Source organism: Cupressus sempervirens, chromosome 4 (assembly GCF_028749045.1).
Source record: "Cupressus sempervirens isolate cs-2001-9-10 chromosome 4, ASM2874904v1, whole genome shotgun sequence".
Lineage (NCBI taxonomy): Eukaryota > Viridiplantae > Streptophyta > Pinopsida > Cupressales > Cupressaceae > Cupressus > Cupressus sempervirens.
In genome coordinates this window covers 266110911-266119016 of record NC_143121.1, presented here as the reverse complement: position 1 = coordinate 266119016, position 8106 = coordinate 266110911, and positions in this window count along the sequence as shown.

Genomic DNA, 8106 nt, shown 5'->3' with positions numbered 1-8106 from the left:
TAAATAGGAGAATCAACTCAATATATTTACCCTACATACCCAATCTTATCATAGGATTAGTGCTAGTACACAATGAAAGTCCCAACCCAACCCCCAAATGAATAATACTCCACCTAGCCTATATGCAAGAGTTTGTCTCACAAGATGCCATTATACACATGCATATGTGCTTGTATTTTTACACAAAAACAATGGTTGGATCATAATCCTATAATACATTATAAATCCTTAACACAAACCTATGCCAAGAAGTACTTGAGAAACCTTGGTTGCATGCAAAATAAGGTGATATAAAAATCCCTGAAAATTTTAGATCAGAGTTCTCAAAATTTGACAAAATGAAAAACCCATTTCCTAAATGGGATCAAACACCAAAATCTAAATTAAGCTCACACATAAATTTAAGCATCATATCTCTACAAAAACAAATAAATTAAAGCATATAAAACCTAATTATTATCATAACTACATAACTAGATTGAATTGAAGCATGTGAATTAAGGGAAAGACCAGCTCTATACCACCATCCAATTAGCTGTTAAAAATTGAAGCTAAAACAACAACAAAATTATAAAACAAGAAGGCCCTACCCTAGAATTATGAAGTAAAAATTTAGAACAAAATAATAAAATAAATAGCACATCATATTTGATGAAACATTTGACAAATAAAAAGTTCCTTGCTATGAATTAAATGAGACCAACCTCACAGTGATTTTTCATGCCAATATACTATGATGAGAAGAAAGGAAATTTTACCACAAGAAATTTTTTGTAATTTTGTCTCCAAAACTTGAAATTAGTAGGTGAATAATACAATAAAAGGGTTCATTTTGCCAATATAAGTACTTTTCCAAAGTGACTTAATAATTATATTATTAAAATAACTTAATAATCATTTGGTTGCAATGTTTCCCAATTAAATGAGGAAATTCCAATTTCTTGTAATTCAACTATGAAAAATGAGCTGGTACATAAAAATAAATTTAAATCAATATAACCTTTTTATTTAAATAATTAAATCACATTAACACATTATTTTTTAAGGAAAAATCTGGAATCCTAAATGCATACACTCACACTCACATGTCTCAATGCTTATGTATAATCAATCAAGATTTCCCAAAATAACAAAGACTTTATTATTTGATTAAAATAGATACATTGCCAATACAAGGACAATATTGGATTACTACGAATGGCCAAATCACTAAGTCCATGTGCCACTATCAAGGATATAGGTCATGTATAGTAAAAAAATGACATCAGGTGTAAATGCACAATACATTTAGAGTTGAAGAAACAAGTGCATAAAACTGCATAATAAAAGTATTTAATTGAATTCAATAAATAATATAATTAAATTATTCATTTACATCATAAAGTGAGTGTACTGCAAGAGTGATATAAATATATGTAGCTCAAGAACATAAAAAATGAATCCAAAAATATTTATTACACAAGCATTAACAAAATGGATGTCTAAATACAAAATAGAAAGTTATCATCATAAGTCATCATGTCACATCACTAGAATCATCATGTACATATGATAAATACTAAAAAATGTAACATATGTCAGCTATGATATCTGGAATCAAAACAATCATTTGGTCATTGAATAATTTCAAATAAAAATATAAAAGAACACATCAAGCTACCTCTCAAAAAAAAAAAAAAAAGACAAGGTATAAAATGCAAACAAGGTGGGCACTACATCCTCCCCCACTTGGAATATGTTAAAAAAATCTCTCAACCATGTTACATCCTACAAAGAAACTATAGTCTCATCACTTGGGTCCTACTGAACACTTACTTTCTCTAAATCCTGACCTATGAGGGTCTTCATTTGATGCTGAAGAATGTAGATGGGATCCAAAGAATTTTTCTCATCATGTACCTATAAAGCATCCCAATGTATTCCATCAGTCACATAAGAAATATATTGTCACAAAATAGAAACATTAAAAACATCATGGATTTGTAATAGGCTAGTTGAAAATAATACATGATGCTAGACAACAAAAATATAATTTATGATCTCAAAAGGTAAAATAGAACTTCATGCTAACTTAGATCCTTTCTCATAAAGGATGGGGCTTTTCCATGACTAAACTCTCAAAAATACCCAATCACCAAAAGGAAAGTGATTATCCAACCTCTAGGAATTTGCATACTTCTTTTGTTTATTCTAGGTACTAACCAAGTGCTCTCTAAGAAAAGTAACCTACTATTTCATTTCTTATATCTCTTAAGACACAAAGCTCCTTAGTTCTCCAAATGATTCCAACTCAAGGGGGTACGACATGATCTACCATAGAGGGCCTAAAATGGTGACTTTTTCAAGAGAACAATGATACCTATTATTATAATAAAACTCTACCATGTACAAATATTCCACACACCCTTTTTGCAAATCGATCACATATATTTGAACTAGGTCCTTCAGAACTAGGCTTCCAAGCTTTGTCTATCCACATGTCTATGAGTAATATGCTAAACTAAAATTGAGCTATATTCGAAAAGCATGTTGAAAAATGGTTAATAGTGCAAAGGTAAACATTGTATCTCTATTCAAAATGATCCTATAGGGGATCCCATGAAACTATACAATTTCCTCTAGAAAACCATGAGCCACTAAAGTAGTTGTGTAGAATGCTCTCATGGGTAAAAAGTGCACTACCTTGGAAACTTGTCCACCATCACCATAATAGAATCATGGAAATGTAATGACATAATAAATCTTGTAATAGAATGTGGTTGCAAAATATCCACATGATGATCATGCTCTTCCTTCACCCTCATGCACTCAAGACACCAAGCAAAAAAATCAATAACATCATGTCTCATCCCTAACCAAAAGTACAACCACCTAAGATCAACATGCACCTTCTTGATATAGGGATCTATGGAATATAGTGCACAATGTGCCTCTAAAAAAAAGAACAAATATCTATTGACATAATAACATAAATGTACTCTAAGTGTCACAATAGTCTACCAAAATATAAATAATAACATGAAAACTACCCCTGAACAATACCTCTAGACTCTATCTCCACTTTATCCTCCTAATACCAAGTCTCACTAGTAAAAAACTCCAAGATGTGAAGCTACAAAAATTCATTCACAATGACTAAACCTATATCTCATCACTTCTCCTACTCAAGGAATTCATGATAATTTTCTCTTTAGCTTGGATATAGGGAACACAAAATTATTCTCATGCAAAAATTCTATCCAGTTATGAGACCATTCATTAATATTTTGATGACTAAAAATATAGTGCAAGCTACAATGATCACTATGTATCTCAAACCTATGTCCCAAAAGGAAGCATCTCCAATGCACTACTACATGTACAACTGCCAATAACTCCAAACCATGAGTAGGGTAGTTAATCTCATGGTCCTTGAGATTTTGATACTTGTATGGAATCACTTGACCATCGCACATTAATACTATTCTCATGCCTTCTTATTATGCATTTCTACACACCATGAAATAACTTGAAGGATTAGGATCTACAAGGACAAGGGAACTGATCAATTTCTCCTTAAGAGTCTCAAATGTAGACTCATATTGTTGGTGTTGAAAATAATTATTCAATTATGTATTATGATTGATGTGTACACAAATGTCAATATTAATTGAGAAATGTAGAGTTTGCAGTATTAACCTTGTATATCTCAGTATTAACCAAGTAGTCAAGGAAAGAAGACTTTCTAGTATTAATGAGTAGTTGGTTAATGAAGGGATTCCTACTTTTAGTATTGACCAAGTAGTCAACATCAAAAGGAGTGTAGTATTTCCTAAATGGTTAGGCATCAAGGGAGTCATAGTATCAACTAAGAATTCAATCCTAGTATTAACCGAGTGACAATAGAATGTAATTGACTAATATTTTATTAATTGAGGCCAACTATTTGGGTTTTTCTTGATTGTTTTGGAAGGGTTTTCAAGATGAGTTGTCTAATCTTATGATATTTAAGAAGGATGTGTTAGAATGAAACCACTAATATAAATAATAATTACATGCAAATATAAATAATATTAAAAAATAATAGATCACATAGAAAAGAACACAAGACACCAAGATTTAACGTGATTCACCCAATCCCTGGGCTACATCCACCAAAAAAAAGGTTCGATATTATTACAATCTAGTGATTATAACCTAATAACTATCCGTAATCCCTTACAACTCAATACTACCACAAGAACCCATTTTCTCATCACCTTACTAAAACAAACCCTAACCCTAAGCCCTTTTATACAAGTATTTTTATTGCTTTAGGGTTGTAATTAATAATTACATGTCAGCCCAAAATCTTGATAAAATAAGGTACAAAATTATTTATGAAGTATGTACAATACATTCCTGATTAGTCACAAAAAACATAAAAATCTCCTACTTGGGGACTGATCAGACTCCACACTACACAACAATTTCCACTTGGAGATTGATCATGTGGCTATGTCGCTAATCCATGAGGCTCCCACTAGATCAAACCGCCCTAGACTCTGTTGTTCTTTTATTCATGTTTAGTCTAGAAGACCAACCAAAGCTGAAGAGGAGTTGAACTTGTCCCTTATTACTACCTTTATAAACATATCTATTGGATTGTCATCTGTATGTATCTTGTCTAGCTTTAAATGTCCATCATCCAAAACTGGCCAAACAAAAGGGTACTACAACTAGATATGTTTGGTCTTTGAATGCAGAGCTAAATTCTTCGCAAGATAAATGGCACTCTAACTATCTATAAAAAAATAACTATTCTTCTAAGGGTTTCCCAATTCTTCCAAGAAGAACTGAAGCCATATCATCTCCTTGGCTACCTCTATAGTGGCAACATACTCTACCTATATAGTGGATAAAGCATTAACCTTCTGTAACCTAGAACGAATAGTAAAGACATAACCTATAGTATTTGACCTATTATCAATATACCCTACCAAATCTAATTCAACATAGCCCAATAAATTAGTAGTAGAGCCCTCAAAGTGTAAACACTTTCTGGATGTTCCCCTCAAATATCTAAGAATCCATTTGACTGCATTCCAATTCTCAGTTCCTAGATGACTCATATACCTGCTAATAACTCCCACTACATCTGAAATTTCTAGCCTTATACATAAAAAAAACATACATCAAGCTTCCTACAGCTAAAGCATAGGGTACCTCGGACATCGTATTCTCCTCTTCTAGTTTCTGGAGACACATCTCCTTAGTCAACTTCAAAAAGACCGAGTAAATGTGTGCTGACAGCTTTAGCATTCTCCATAGAGAAACATTGCAACACCTTCTCAACATAATCAACCTGAGATAGAATCAATTTCGTATTCTTCCTATCTCTGCAAATCTTCATACCAAGGATTTTTTTTCTGCCCCAAAATCCTTCATAGAAAAATCATGTGCTAACTGGCATTTCTACCCCTTAATCTAATCCATGTTAGACCCAACTACAAGAATATCATCAACATATAAAAATTAAATAATGTAGATGTCATCATCCAACCTCTTAAAATAAACACAAATGATCTAAATGACACCTACTATATCCATGCTCATGCAAAAAACTATCAAATTTTAGATACCATTGCCGAAGTGCTTGCCTCAAGCCATATAATTTTTTTTGTAATTTGTACACTAAGTTCTCCTTACCTTTGACCGCAAATCCCTATGGCGAAGCCATCTATATCTCTTCATCCAAATCAACATGAAGGAAGGTTGTTTTAACATCAACCTGATCTTAGCCACAATACTTAAAATAGTATGGATAGAAGTCATTTTAACAATAGGAGAAAATATCTCATCAAAATCAATGCCCTTTTTCTATGCAAATCCTTTTACAACTAACCTAGCTTTAAATATTTTCTTACCTCCATCCTCTTCTTTTAACCTATAAACCCACTTATTCTATAAAGCCCTTTTACCTATAGGAAACTTGCATAAATCCCATGTGTTATTTTTTAGCAAAGGGTCCATTTCGTCTTTCATTGCAGACTCCCACTGAATCTTAGTATCCACGTACACAGTTTCATCATAATCTTTAGTGTCACCGGCATTAATAAGTAAAATAGAATACAAAGAGGGAGAAAATCTTTCTAGAGGTTTAATTATCCTTGTTGACCATTAAATGTTCACTGGTGTGTGTGGTATTTGTTGTTGCAGTTGTTGCACATCATGAGAAATTGTTGGAACATCATCTTTTGGAGTATCATCCAGCACTACATAATCATCTTCTTTCTTCTCATGTTGCTAAATAGATCTTTGTACAACACTTTCTCATTGAATATGCCATCCTTGTTTCTTACAATTTTATGATTTTTAAAATTCCAAAGCCAATAACCAAATTTGTTAAAGCCATATCCAACAAATATGCATTTCTTTGACTTAGCTTCCAGCTAGGTTCTATTTTCTGAATCTATGTGAGAAAATGCTTCACAACCGAAGGTTTTGGGAAAAGAATAACTCACCTTCTTACTAGTCCATGCTTCCTCTAGAATACCATAGTGAAAAGGAGTAAAGGGACCTCTATTAATAAAATATATAGCAATATTGATAACCTCCAACCACATGTGTAAGGGCAACCCAACATGCAACCTCATGCTCCTTGCACACTCCATTATAGTCCTGTTCATGCGTTTAGCCACTCCATTTTTCTATGGAGTCCTTGGAATAGGTTTTTATCTATGAATACCATTATTGGAGCAATAATCTTCAAATTAATGACTGCAATACTCACCACCACTATCAGATCTAAGACATTTTAATTTTTTACCAGTCTCATTTTCAACCAAGCATTTTCATTTCTTAAAAGTTTGAAATATATAATATTTTTGTCTAAGTAAATAAACCCATACTTTTCTAATCTCACCATCAATGAATGTAACATAATAATGAGAGCCACCAAGGGAAGATACCTAAGCTAGTTCCCATACATCTATATGCACAAGCTCTAATTTCTCCCTTTTATTTTCCTTCCTAGTCTTCACAAAACTCACTCTCTTTTGTTTTCCATACACACAACTTTCACAAGAATCCATGTTAACAAATTTCATACTTGGTAAAACATTCTTTGAATGAAGTACTTTCATACCTTTCTCACTCATGTGCCCAAGTCTGTTGTGCCATAACATTATATTAGAATCTATAGCAACTATTTTTTCTCCTTCCTCAAATTGTAGCAACTGTTCCTGTATATTTATTTTTCTCTGAAACAATTAATGTAGAAGGAACAATATAACCTATACAAAGATATAAGGTTCCCACTTTCACACCTTTTGCTACTACAAGGATAACTTTTGAATCCTTCAAATTTTTATCATTAAATGTAACTACACAACCATCATCACTGAGTTGCCCTATCAAATTAAATTCCTACTTAGCCTTGGAACATTTCTTACCTCATGTAGTGGCCAATGATTCCCATTCTACAAATTAATCTTAACTTTTCCCTTTCCAATAATCTGTCTGGTTTCATTATCTGCCAAATAAACAAGTCAAAAATTACCTTAGACATAATCAATGAAATAACCTCTATGAGGTGTAGCATGAAATGAAGCACCCAAATCTAAAACACATGAATCATCAACACTTTTTAAAGACAAAAGAAAATCATCCTCTTCAAATTTTTTGCTTACCATATTTGCCTCCTTGTCTCCATCTGGTTTATCTCCTTCATTTTTCTTTCAACTGCAACAATATTTCCTTTTATGCCCTAGTTTCCCATAGTACCAATAGTTGTTCGATCCTCTCAATTGAAACCTCCTCCCCTTTGACTTTCCTCTTGTTTTTGCATGATTTCTAGAATTACTTCCTCTCTCAATCATTCTACCTTGACTTTATGCATTCAAAGAACATCCTAATGTAGATCCACTTGAGGATTTCCTATAAATTTCCTTACTCAAAATAACATTGATCACATTACCATATTTTAGAGTAACAGATTCAGGGACAAAATTACTCACAACCATTACCAAGAAATTCTAGCTTTCAAGGAAAGGAACATGGTGTAGGAGCACCTAATAATTTTAGTTCTGATGGATAAATTCATATTTTAGATTATCTCTACTATGGTTTCAATTTTTTTTAAGGAAC